Source organism: Chlorocebus sabaeus, chromosome X (assembly GCF_047675955.1).
Source record: "Chlorocebus sabaeus isolate Y175 chromosome X, mChlSab1.0.hap1, whole genome shotgun sequence".
In the NCBI taxonomy this organism is placed as follows: domain Eukaryota; kingdom Metazoa; phylum Chordata; class Mammalia; order Primates; family Cercopithecidae; genus Chlorocebus; species Chlorocebus sabaeus.
In genome coordinates, this window is record NC_132933.1 from 37,850,198 (window position 1) to 37,863,172 (window position 12,975).

At 43.6% G+C, this 12,975-nt stretch overlaps 1 pseudogene; it reads right to left on the reverse strand.

Moving 5' to 3' along the window:
• Window positions 1-9,255: 9,255 nt before the first annotated feature.
• On the reverse strand, window positions 9,256-10,606 carry LOC103247403 (argininosuccinate synthase-like; annotated as a pseudogene).
• Window positions 10,607-12,975: the final 2,369 nt, after the last annotated feature.

Below are 12,975 nucleotides of genomic sequence, written 5' to 3' on the forward strand. Positions count from 1 at the left end.
ACTGTGTTGCCCAGGTTGGTCTTGAACTCCGGGACTCAAGTAATCCTCCCACCTCAGCCTGCCAAAGCCCTGGGATCACATGTGTGAGCCACCATGCCCAGCCTATATGAGGAATGTTGACTAAAAAGTGACAAGAGAGGAAGAAGACTGAAGTTACAAGTTCTTCACTTAGGGACATTTTGCAAAACGAACGAAATCTGATAAATTCCTCATGAGTCACTACAAGCCGCTATATCTGGTATTTAATGGTTTACTATAAAATTTTTTATACAAATGCTATTTGTTTTCCAGTAAGGGGTTGTCATTTCCACCTTATTGGTCCTTTTTGTGTACCTTTCCATGCAGTGTTCCCAAGAAGATATATATAGGTATATGAAGAGCAGAGGACCAATTTCCATTAAATAAGCAATGATTGCTTTTATCTTATGACTAACATGATGCATATATATGCAAATATATGTGTTTGTTTTTATTTTTATTTTTTGAGATGGAGTCTTGCTCTGTCACCCAGGCTGGAGTGCAGTGGTGCAATCTCAGCTCACTGCAAGCTCCACCTCCTGGGTTCACGCCATTCTCCTGCCTCAGCCTCCTGAGTAGCTGGCACCACAGGCGCCCACTACCACGCCTGGCTAATTGTATTTTTAGTAGAGACGGGGTTTCACCGTGTTAGCCAGGAAGGTCTCGATCTCCAGACCTTGTGATGCACCCACCTCGCCCTCCCAAAGTGCTGGGATTACAGGCGTGAGCCACCACGCTTGGCCTGTTCTTGTTTTTGAGACAGAGTCTCACTTCACTGCCCATCCTGGAGTGCAGTGGCACAATCACAACTCACTGCAGCTTCAAACTCCCAGGATCAAGCGATCCTCCTGCTTCAGTCTCTTGATTAGCTGGGACCATAGGTGTGTACAACCACACCCAGCTAATTTTTACATTTTTTGTAGAAATGAGGTGTTGCTTTGTTGCCCAGGCTGGTCTTGAACTCCTGGGATCAAGTGATCCTCCCACATTAGTCTCTTAAATTGCTGGGATTACATGTATGAACCACTGTGCCTGGCCCATATATTAATAATATAATAAAATATATTATGAAAAATGAGATCTAAACCTATCACCTGGAGGTAACCACTAGCAATATGTTGGTTTATCTTCTTCTTGGCCCTTTGGTACTATGTGTGTGTATCCACAGACATACACACCAAAACCTCCTTCCTTATTCAGTTGGCCTCGGCCATAATGACACTCTTCTATACAGAACTCTCATCCTTTACCTTGAATGCCAGGGAAGTATTTCCTTAGCAGTTTCTTCTCTGATTCCATCCACAGAGGCATAATGAAGAGGAATATAGAGACCAAATCCACCTCAGGAGCACAGGAATACTGAAAGCAACGGAGAGAAGATGGAAATTCTGGTCAGCTGATTACTAGGCCAACATCAAATCAAGGTCACCACCACACAAAATACAAGAAAACTAGTAGTGAGAAGCCATTTTCTTTTCCTTTTAAAACTAAAACAACAGAATCATTATAACACGCAATTATGAGCCTTTTGCAGGGTCTTCTCCTTTATTTTTTTATTTTTTATTTTTGACACAGAGTCTTGCTCTGTCACCCAGGCTGGAGTACAGTGGCATGATCTGGGCTCACTGCAACCTCTGCCTCCCGGGTTCAAGGGATTCTCCCTCCTCAGCCTCCCGAGTAGCTGGGACCACAGGCATGTACCACCACACCTGGCTGACTTTCGTATTTTCATTAGAGGCAAGGTTTCATCATGTTGGCCAGGCTGCTCTTGAACTCCTGACCTCAAGGGATCCACCCGCCTCAGCCTCCCAAAGTGCTGGAATTATAGGCGTGAGCCACCATACCCAGCCTTCTTTATTTTTGTTTGGAAACTGTTTAGTTTATATAAGAATTCCTAGAGGTTATAAGGCTTTCTGGACTAACTGAAGAGAACAAAATGCCCAAGAGACTCCTGAGGTGTACACCAGACACTATTTGATTCCTTGCTACTGTGGCATATAGTTCCAGGCACTACTAACAGCCACTCATGCCATGGTGGCTCTGGAAAGTCCAGATATACATTGAAGGCCAGAGAGTTGGGTATTGTCCATCCAGGGTATTGTGAGCCTTCAAACCACTTCTGTCACATAGCTGAAAATATATGCCTTTAGGGTCTTCTCTTCTGCACCTCCTAGGCACTTTTCTCAAACCTATCCAAGGATTAGAATATGACTTTTCTTTTATTTCTTTCTTTTTTTTTCTTTTTTTTTGAGACAGAGTCTTGCTCTATCCCCCAGGCTGGAGTGCAGTGGCGCGAACTCAGCTCACTGCAACCTCTGCCTCCCAGGTTCATGCGATTCTTGTGCCTCAGCCTCCTGAGTAGCTGGGATTACAGTTGTGCCACCATGCCCAGCTAATTTTTTTTTTTTTAATTTTTAGTGGAGACAGAGTTTCTCCATGTTGGTCAGACTGGTCTTGAACTCCTGACCTCAGGTGATCCACCTGCCTCGGCCTCCCAAGGTGCTGGGATGACAGGCATGAGCCACCTTATCTGACCTGAATTTGGCTTTTCTATATGAGACCATGTCTTAGCTCAGGCTGCTATAATAATGTACCATGGACTGGGTGGCTTAAATAACAGAAATTTATTTCTTACAGTTCTGGAGGCTGGAAAAATTCAAGAACAAAGTGTTAGCCAGGCTGGGCATGGTGTCTCATGCCTGTAATCCCAAAACTTTGGGAGGTTGAGGCAGGAAGATCACTTGAGGCCGGGAGTTTGAGACTAGCCAGGACAACATCAAGAGACCCCATATCTACAACAACAAAAATGTACTAACCAATTTGGGTCCTAGTGAGGGCCCCCTCTTGGCTTTCAGAAGGTCATCTTCTTGCTGAATTCTCACATGGTAGATGTAGAAAGAGCAGAGAGGGAGAAAGAGAGAGACAGAGAGAGGGAGAGATCTCATATCTTATCCTTTTAAGGGCATTAATCCCAGGATGGGGGCTCCACCCTCATGTTCTCATCTAAACCTAATTACCTGCCAAGGTCCTACCTCCTAATACCATCACACGGCAGGGAAGTGTTTCAGGCTTTAACTTATAAATTTTGAGGGGACACAAATATTTAGTCCGTAACAGATCTCTAAGTAAAATTTCACTGGAAAATTGGTTCTATGGCCGGGCGCGGTGGCTCATGCCTGTAATCCCAGTACTTTGGGAGGCCAAGGCGGGTGGATCGCGAGGTCAGGAGATCGAGACCATCCTGGTCAACATGGTGAAACCCCATCTCTACTAAAATACAAATAATAATAATAATAATAACATAAATAAAAATTAGCCGGGTGTGGTGGCGTGAGCCTGTAATCCCAGTTACTCAGGAGGCTGAGACAGGGGAATCGCTTGAACCTGGGAGTCAGAGGTTGTGGTGAGCCAAGATTGCATCACTGCACTCCAGCCTGGTGACAGAGTGAGACGACATCTCAAAAAAAAAAAAAAAAAAAAAAATTGGTTCTATGGTTATAATTTAGCCAACAGAATCCACAGTTTCAGGCAATTGTAATATATCGTTTTTACCCAATTTAAAAATGGCTTATATCATTTTGCTCTAGTACTCTGTTTCATTTTACATTGTTATTGGTTTCTTGCACTTTGGATGTGGTAATTCACTGAACTTCCCCTTTTCTAGGACATTATTGTTTCTGTTCAGCATTAGATGCCATCTTGCATTTCATAGTCTCTATCACCTGATGTAAAAATTACCGTTGTCAGCTCCTAGTCCAATAACCTCTTTTACTAAGACCAGGCTCACCTTTCTAACCTTTCCTAAGGTATATTGGGGCATTTTAACCAGAATCAATAGTTTCCAGTATCTGTGTCTCACACCTGGGAGGCAATGGATATGGTCAGAGCCATCTCACCTCTCTGTGCCAAAGAAATTTATGGGACTGATGGCTGGATCCACAGTCTAAATGATCAAAATGAAGAGCGTTTCCAACCCTTTGTTCACTGGATCCATTAGTAAGAGTGCAGTCTCTTCTGCTCTTGAAACCCATGAGAGGCCAGGCACAGTGGCTCAGGACTATAATTTTCTGTCTCATTGAGCTGTCTAATATAGACAGTGGGGTATTAAAGTCTCCCACTATTATTGTGTTGGAGTCTAAGTCTCTTTGTAGGTCTCTAAGAACTTTATGAATCTGGGTGCTCCTGTATTAGGTGCATATATATTTAGGATAGTTAGCTCTTCTCGTTGCATTGATCCCGTTACCATTATGTAATGCCCTTGTTTGTCTTTTTTGATTTTTGTTGGTTTAAAGTCTGTTTCATCAGAGACTAGGATTCCAACTCTTGCTTTTTTTTTTTTTGCTTTTCATTTGCTTGGTAAATATTCCTCCATCCCTTTATTTTGAGCCTATGTGTGTCTTTGCATGTGAGATGGGTCTCTTGAATACAGCACGTGGATGGATCTTGACTGTTTATCCAATTTGTCAGTCTGTGTCTTTTAATTGGGGCATTTAGCCCATTTACATTTAAAGTTAATATTGTTATGTGTGAATTTGATCCTGTCATTATGATGCTAGCTGGTTATCTTGCCCATTAGTGGATGCAGTTTCTTCATAGTGTCGATGGTCTTTAAAATTTGGTATGTTTTTGCAGTGGCTGCTACCAGTTTTTCCTTTCCATGTTTAGTGCTTCCTTCAGAAGGTCTTGTAAGGCAGGCCTGTTGGTGACAAAATCTCTCAGCATTTGCTTGTCTGTAAAGTATTTTATTTCTTCTTCACTTATGAAGCTTAGTTTGGCTGGATATGAAATGCTGGGTTGAAAATTCTTTTCCTTAAGAATGTTGAATATTAGCCAGGTGTGGTGGCTCATGCCTATAATCCCAGCACTTTAGGAGACCAAGGCAGGTGGATCATCTAAGGTCAGGAGTTTGAGAGCAGCCTGGCCAACATGGAAAAATCCTGTCTCCAGCAAAAATACAAAATTAACTGAGTGTGGTGGTGCATGCCTGTAATCCCAGCTACTCGGGAGGCTGAGGCTGAAGAATCTCTTGAACCTGGGAGGCGGAGGTTGCGGTGAGCCAAGATTGCACCATTTCTCTCCAGCCTGGGCATCAAGAGTGAAACTCCATCTCACAAAAAATAAAAAAATAAAATAATAAAAAAAAAGAATGTTGAATATTGGCCCCCACTCTCTTCTGGCTTATAGGTTTTCTGCAGAGAGATCTGCTGTTAGTCTGATGGGCTTCCCTTTGTGGATAACCCAACCTTTCTCTCTGGCTGTCGTTAACATTTTTTCCTTCATTTCAACCTTGGTGAATCTGATGATTATGTGTCTTGGGGTTGCTCTTCTTGAGGAGTATCTTTGTGGCTTTCTCTGTATTTCCTGAATTTGAATGTTGGCCTGTCTTGCTAGGTTGGGGAAGTTCTCCTCGAGAATACCCTGAAGAGTATTTTCCAACTTTGTTCCATTCCCCCAGTCACTTTCAGGTACACCAGTCAAACGTACGTTTGATCTTTTCACATAGTCCCATACTTCTTGGAGGCTTTGTTCGTTACTTTGCATTCCTTTTTCTCTAATCTTGTCTTCATGCTTTATTTCATTAAGTTGATCTTCAATCTCTGTTATCCTTTCTTCTGCTTGATGATTTGGCTATTGATACTTGTGTATGCTTCACCAAGTTCTCGTGCTGTGTTTTTCAGCTCCATCAGGAAATTTATGTTTCTTCTCTAAACTGATTATTCTAGTTAACAATTCGTCTAACCTTTTTTCAGGGTTCTTAGCTTCCTTGCATTGGGTTAGAACATGCTCCTTTAGCTTGGAGGAGTTTGTTATTACCCACCTTCTGAAGCCTACTTTTGTCAATTCATCAAACTCATTCTCCGTCCAGTTTTGTTCCCTTGCTGGCATGAAGTTGTGATCCTTTGGAGGAGAAGAAGCGTTCTGGTTTTTGGTATTTTCAGCATTTTTGCGCTGGTTTTTTCTCATCTTCATGGATTTATCTACCTTTGGTCTTTGATATTGGTGACCTTCAGATGGGGTTTTTGTGTATATGTCCTTTTTGTTGATGTTGATGCTATTCCTATCTGTTTGTTAGTTTTCCTTCTAACAGTCAGGCCCCTCTGCTCCAGGTCTCCTGGAGTTTGCTGGAGGTCCACTCCAGACCCTGTTTGGCTGGGTGTCACCAGCAGAGGCTGCAGAACAGCAAAGATTGCTGCCTGTTCCTTCCTCTGGAAGTTTCATCCCAGAGGGGCACCTGCAGGATTCCAGCCGGAGCTCTCCTGTATACGGTGTCAGTTGTCCCCTGCTGGGAGGTGTCTCCCAGTCAGGAAGCATGGGGGTCAAGGACCCACTCGAGGAGGCAGTCTGTCCATTAGCAGAACTCAAGCACTGTGCTGGGAGATCTGCTGCTCTCTTTTTTTCTGCTTTTATGATGTCAAAAGCAAAGACTTTTTTCCACTCTGATTGAACTGAGTTATCTTCCAAAGTTGTAACATGTATACAACTTCAAATCATTATTTAAAAAGTATCAAATATCATGCACGAATGAGTATTTTCAAGTCTGGAAAGATTGTTAGAAGTTTAATTGAAGGCTTCCATAGCAGGCTGAACTTGAGCATGAAGGACCACCTGGTATCCTAAATTTTCTCCTCCGCCTTACAATTGTGTTGAATACGTTGTCACCTCAGTAAGGTCAGCAACATCAAAGAACTTATCATCAGAGAAGCTTAGTCTCTAGATTTTCTTTTCTTTTTCTTTTTCTTTTTTTTCCTTTTTGAGACAGAGTCTCACTCTGTCACCCAAGCTGGAGTGCAGTGGTGTGATCTTGGCTCACTGGAACCTCTGCCTCCTAGGTTCAAGTGATTCTCCTGCCTCAGCCTCCTGAGCAGCTGGGATTACAGGTACACACCACCACGCCTGGCTAATTTTTGTATTTTTAGTAGAGACGGAGTTTCACCATGTTAGCCAGGATGGTCTCGATCTCCTGACCTCGTGATTCACCCACCTCGGCCTCCCAAAGTGCTAGGATTACAGGCATGAGCCACCGTGCCCGACTGTAGTCTCTAGATTTTCATTTGAAAATTGAAACATTTTATAAGCAGTACCATGGTTTGAATGTGTTCCCCAAAATTCATGTGTTAGAAACTTAATCTCCAATGCAATAGTGCTCAGAGGTGGGACATTTAAGAGGGCAGAGCCCTCATGAACGGATCAATGCCATTATCATAGGATTGAGTTCCTCATGAAAGGATGAGTTTGGCATCCTTCCCTTTTGCTCTCTCATGCTCTCTTCCTTTTCAGCCTTCTTCCATGAAATGAAGCAACACAAAGGTCCTCACATGATGTCAGCACCTTGATATCGGACTTCCCATCCTCCAGAACTATGAGAAATTAATCTCTTGTTTTTTTTCTTTTTTTTTCATCAATTGCCCCATCTCAGCAGCAGCAAATGGACAAAGACAAGCAGATAAAACTTTCTATTAAAGTAAAATTATAGGCTGGGTGTGGTAGCTCATGCCTGTAATCCCAGTGCTTTGGGAGGCCGAGGTGGGTGGATCACTTGAGGTCAGGATTTTGAGACCAGCCTGGTCAACATGGTGAACCCCTGTTTCTACTAAAAATACAAAAAAAAAAAAAAAAAAAATTAGCCAAGCCTGGTGGTAGACGTCTGTAATCCTAGCTACTCTGGAGGCTGAGGCAGGAAAACTGCTTGAACCCAGGAGTCAGAGGTTGCAGTGAGCCAAGATTGCACCACTGCACTCCAGCCTGGGTGACAGAGCAAGACTTCATCTCCAAAAAAAAAAAAAAAAAAAAAAGAAAAGTGAAAGTATAAGTGGCTTCTCATAGAATGATTAGACACTTTGCTTAGATGACTGTGGACCCTTTTTGAGTAAATGTAATCTGTCTGCCAGGTGATGCCCAACACCATGCCTAACCCTACTTCATCTTCAGCACCCAACTTATTTGACATATCACCTGGTAATAAAAATACGTTTTGTTTTTTTTTTTTTAAAGTTGCTCAGTGCGGTGGCTCACACTTGTAATCCCAGCACTTTGGGAGGCCTAGGTGGGTGGATCACAAGGTCTGGAATTTGAGACCAGCCTGGCCAACACAGTGAAACCCTGTCTCTACTAAAAATCCAAAAAATTAGCTGTATATGGTGGCAGGCACCTGTAATCTCAGCTACTCGGGAGGCTGAGGCAGGAGAATTGCTTGAACCTGGGAGGTGGAGGTTGCAGTGAGCCAAGATTGTGCCACTGCACTCCAGCCTGGGCGACAGAACTAGATTCTGTCTTGGAAAGAAAAAAAAAAAAGTCGATATGTTCTGTGGAAGTGGGAATCCATAATGAGATGAGGAAACAGCAAGTGATCAAGTTACATCATAAGGCAGGTGTCAGATCACAAAGGTACATGCTTGGGCAGTTCCAGTAAGAAGCTAAGTTATGGTTGAAAGGCAAGAGACTCCTAGAACCTTAATAATTTTCCAGGACTACCCCATGTGAACATTTTAAAGGAGTCTATATGCCTACAGAACATCATAAATTCATACCATGGACTTATTTATACCTAGGCCTATTAATTTATACCTAGGACCATTAACTTTATCTTGATAGACTTTTACACATATTTGATACTTTTGATGTTATAAAAGTAATAAACATTCTTTTAAAATCTTCCCCATATTACAGAAATACGTGAGTTTGAAATGAAAGGTCCCTGTTATCTCCCCACCAGCTATAATCACTAACAAAAGGTTTTTGTATATTCTTCAATATACATACCTTTCTTTCTTTCTTTCTTTCTTTCTTTCTTTCTTTCTTTCTTTCTTTCTTTCTTTCTTTATTGAGACAGGGTTTTGCTCTGTCACCCAGGCATCAAGATAATACTTTACTGCAGCCTTGACCTCTCAGGTTCCATCAATCCTTTCACCCCAGCCTCCCATGTTGCTGAGACTACTAATATGGGTGCCACCATGCCTGGCTAATTTTTTATATTTTATTGTGACAGGGTCTTACTGTGTTGCTCAGTCTGGTCTCAAACTCCTAGGCTCAAGCAATCCTCCTGCCTTGGCCTCCCAAAATTCTGGGATTGCAGGCATGAGCCCCCACCCCTAGCTTATCTTTTTTTTTTTAAACTAATATATCTTTTGTCATTTTATAGTTCCCCGCTGCAGCTGATCCCCCACCCTTCCCTTCGATGACCACGTTGGCAGGCTTCAGGGGGACCAGGGAACAAAGCTGGGGAGAATAAGTCACAATTACAAATTATCACAACAATTAGCGCCTGTACTTGGGGAATCTGTAAATTGAGGAGGCCCCAGCTCCTCATTGTACAGGGGTCTATTTGGCAGTAACCTTGCTCTGGAGATGATGATATTCCTTTAGTCTGAGGGAACTGATGTTGATGAAACCGGTGGCATCGATTGGCTCATAATACCCTGCACGCTCCTGCTCACCAGCTCCTCGTTGTAGAGACACAGTGGGACTCCCGGCCTAGAATGTACACCTGGACCTTGAAGACGGACACCTGCACTTTCCCTTCCACTCGCTCCTGGGACTTGGCAATGCAGTGGTGGACAAATTTACAATCAAGTGCCAGAAACCGGTATACACCAGCTCAGCAAATTTCAAGCCCAAGCCTTATTTGATTTTGCATACTTCCCGGTCCATGGTGAAGGCCCCGATGTCTAAATGAGCGTGGTAAACGATGGTGCCTGCTGGAGTCTCGTAGATACCTGGGGACTTCATTCCAGTGAAATGGTTCTCCATGATGTCAATATGGCCCACGCCGTGCTTGCCCGCATCTTCACTCATGTACACGAAGAGCTCCAAGGAGGTCTGGTGGGTGCTGCCATCCTTGATGTTGGTCACTTTCACGGGGACTCCTTATTTGAACTCAATCTCGAGAATGTCAGAGGTTCTGGGGGCTTTGGCCGCGTCCTGGGTCTTCATGTAGAGACCTGGAGGCGCTTGGTTCTTGGGGTTCTCCAAGATTCCAGTCTCATTGCTGATGTGCATGAGGTTCTCGTCCGTGCTCCACGGGTTCTTGGGAGTGACTGGGATGGGAATCCCGTGTTGCTTTGCGTATTCCATCAGGTCATTGCGGACCTCGAACCAGTTGTAGAACTTGGGCATCCTCCAGGGAGCAATGACCTTTATCTGGGGGGCCAGTGAGTAGCAGATGAGCTCAAACCGGACCTGATCATTTCCCTTTCTTGTGACGCCTTGGGACACTTACTTGACCCCCTCCTGCTGGGCGATTTCCACTTGTTTTCTGGCGATGCAGGGCCTGGTGAGGTGAGAGAGGTGCCCTCACCTCTGAGGTGAGAGAGGGCCCAGAGGTGAGAGAGGTACAGCGCGCTGGACTGGATGGCCGGCCAGATGAACTCCTTCACAAACTCCCTGCTGACATCCTCAATGAACACCTTTTTGCCCCCAAACTTCAGTGCCTTCTTCCTGGCTTCCTCGAAGTCTTCCTTCTGGCTAATGTTGGCCAGGTAGGCAATGACGTCATAGCCTTGTCATAGCCTTGTTCCTTCAGCAACACGTGGATGCAGGAGGTGTCCAGGCCACCACTGTAGGCCAGAACCCCAAAGCCTTTGCTGGACATAGCGTCTGGAATTGGAGGCACGAGTTCCTCGCATCTGGAATCTGTCTTAACAGTGCAGTGAACCACTCGGGCCTGGGCAGCAGTTGCAAGAGATGGAGCAGGGTTGTTTATCTTTTAAAAATGGGATTTTACAATACATGGGGGCACATATAAATGTCACTAATATTGATAAAAATATAACTTTTAAGAGGCTTCATACTATTCTAGTTTATGGAAGAATCAACTGTAATTTATTTTAATTTTTATTACATAGCACATATACAAGACTATTTCAACCAAAATGTGCATGCTACTTATTTATTTATTTATTGAGATAGGATCTCACTGTTACCCAGGCTGGAGTGCAGTGGCACGATCACACCTCACTGCAGCCTCAACCTCCCTGGGCTCAAGTGATCCTCCTGCCTCAGCCTCCTAAGTAGCTGGAGCTACCGGTACACACCACTACACCTGGCTAATTTTTGTACTTTTTGTAGAGATGGGTTCCCACCACATTGTACAGGTTAATCTCGAACTCCTGAGCTCAAGTGATCCACCTGCCTCAGCCTCCGAAAGTGCTGGGATTGGCCAGGCGTGTGGTAGCTTACGCCTGTAATCCCAGCATTTTGGGAGGCTGAGGCAGGTGGATCACCTGAGGTCAAGAGTTTGAGAGCAACCTGGCCAACATGGTAAAACCCATCTCTACCAAAAATACAAAAAAAAAAAAAAAAAAAAAAGAAAGTTAACTGGGCATGGTGGCAGTCACCTGTAATCCCAGCTACTCGGGAGGCTGAGGCAGGAGAATCGCTGGAACCCAGGAGGCGGAGGTTGCAGTGAACCAAGATCGTGGCGTTGCACTCCAGCCTGGGCGACAGAGTGAGACTGTCTCAAAAAAAAAAAAAAAAAAAGTGCTAGGATTACAGGCATTAGCTACTGTGCCCAGCCCAAAGTGTATATTTTAATGTGTAATAATAAAAAAGTATAAACTAGGTGTGATGGTACATGCCTGTACTCTCAGTTACTTGGGCAGCTGAGATGGGAGGATCGCTTGAGCCCAGGAATTTGAGGCCAAAATAAGCAACATAGTGATACCCACTCTCTAAAAAAGATTTTTTTTAAAAACCCAACAAAACAACAAACACCCATGACCCCTGCTTAGGAAATAGAACACTACCTATACATTTATTTGGAGGCCCCTCCCTAACCAGATAATTATTATTCTAAATTTTATTATTCTCTAGCTTTTCATTATAGTTTGACTATGGCTATATCTCTACTGATATGTGATTCTTACTTTTGCATGGTTTTGAACTTTATGCAAGGGGAATCATATAGTATGTGGATTCTGCTGTGACTTTTTTTTTTTTCAAATGATACGGTGTCTTACTCTGTTGCTCAGGCTGGAAAGCAGTGGCATGATCTGGACTCACTGCAACCTCTGCCTCCAGGCTCGTGCGATTCTCGTGCCTTAGTCTCCTGAGTAGCTGGGATTACAGGCGTGTGCAACCCTGCCTGGCTAATTTTTTTTGTATTTTTAGTAGAGATGGGGTTTCACCATGTTGGCCAGGCTGGTCTCAAACTCCTGACCTCAAATGATTCACCGGCCTCGGCCTCCCAAAATGCTGGGATTACAGGTGTGAGTCACTGCAACCAAACTTCTGTGACTTTTAAACATTACTGAGATTTATCTATAGTAATGCATGTGACTGTAGTTTAGTTATTTTTCATTGCTGTATGGTATTTGAGTATTTCAGTAAATCACAATTTATCCATCCTCTTGCTGATAGAAACTTGAATTGTTGCCAGTTATTTTGCTATTTTAAATTTTACCATAGTGTACATGTTTCTTGGTATACGTGTATAAGATTTCTCCAGGGTATATGCCTAGAAGTGAAACTGAGGGTCATAAGGTATGCTCATTTTCTTTTCTTTTTGAAATGGAGTCTTGCTCTCTCATCCAGGCTGGGGTGCAATGGTGTGATCTCGGCTCACTGCAACCTCCGCCTCCTGGGTTCAAGCGATTCTCCTGCCTCAGCCTCCCAAGTAGCTGGGATTACAGGTGCCCACCACAACACCCAGCTAATTTTCTTTTTTTTTTTTTTTGTATTTTTAGTAGAAACTGGGTTTCACCATGCTGGCCAGGATGGTCTCAATCTCCTGACCTCGTGATCCCCCCACCTCAGCCTCCCAAAGTGCTGGCATTACAGACGTGAGCCACCGTGCCCAGCTGGTATGCTCACTTTCAAGTTTAGTAGATAATGTCAATTTATTTCCATAGTAGTTGTACAAATTTGCACTGCCATCAGAGAATATAAGTCTTCCTATTGTACCACATCTTAGCCAATACTTTATATTATCAGAGTTTTCGTTTTCACTTTCTTTTCTTTCTT